Raw genomic sequence first — 879 nt, 5'->3', positions numbered from 1 at the left:
GCTTATCGGCAGTGACTAATGGCAGTGCTACTCCAGCCACTGCTGCTGCCACTGCTGCTGTGTGCGAATGAACATGTTAAGCCTCGTGATCATAATCTACGAATATGGAAATATGGTGCTCGCCACCACCTGGGAGTTTAATGAACACAGTTTTTCTGCCAGCAACAGCAGCACTAGTAGCAGTAGCAGCAGGTCGCAAAAAATACCGACCAGTAGCAGCAGCACCGGTAGTCAATGAACAGGAACAACATTGTTGTTGATGCGTGAGATGCGAGATGTCGGTTGATAGGAACCGGTGAAAAGGGGAGGCTCATAAATAGCATCAGCAGCCGCATCCCAGGGCGCAGCCGCGTGGCTCGAGATGTGCTCCCCCCGTGTGTGTGTGTGTGGTCGTCCTTTTTGGCGTTGAAATTGGCCACCGCACTTCGTCCTTAACGCGGTTCCATGGTGTAATGGTTAGCACTTTGGACTCTGAATCCAACGATCCGAGTTCAAATCTCGGTGGGACCTTGCCGAGAGAGAGGAAAAACCTCGGGAAAAGCTGCTGCTGCTGCTCTGCGAGTGGAAGAAAATGCTCTCATGCTCGCTAGCCCGGCACACGGCTCTCTCCTCTCTTTTTGGTGCTTTTCTTTTGAGATATTTACTCTCAAGAACGGAATGGGAAAACTCTGCTCTGCAGCAACAAATGCCAAAGAGGACTGCGGGTTTAATAACCATTATGCCCAGCGATTACCCAGCGCAAAAAGGGAAAAGCGAAGAAAAGCGAACAACAAAAGTGCATGCATGGTGCTCGCCGGGCCCCGTAGAGCATATGATTTATCCCGGCCACCTTTCGGCCACAATCTCTGCCTCTGCCATGGCCATTACACTCCACCACCG

The 879-nt window shown here is 51.5% G+C and overlaps 1 non-coding gene across 1 annotated transcript; it reads left to right on the top strand.

Annotated features, from left to right (window-relative positions):
• Nucleotides 1–438: 438 nt before the first annotated feature.
• Trnaq-cug (transfer RNA glutamine (anticodon CUG)) lies at nucleotides 439–510 on the top strand. Its single transcript has one exon. It is a non-coding gene; the product is annotated as a tRNA-Gln (tRNA).
• The last annotated feature ends 369 nt before the right edge of the window (nucleotides 511–879 follow it).

This window comes from Anopheles darlingi, chromosome 3 (assembly GCF_943734745.1).
Source record: "Anopheles darlingi chromosome 3, idAnoDarlMG_H_01, whole genome shotgun sequence".
Classification (NCBI taxonomy): Eukaryota; Metazoa; Arthropoda; class Insecta; order Diptera; family Culicidae; genus Anopheles; species Anopheles darlingi.
Note: the sequence above shows the minus strand (reverse complement) of the source record. Positions and strands in the feature narration are given on the sequence as shown.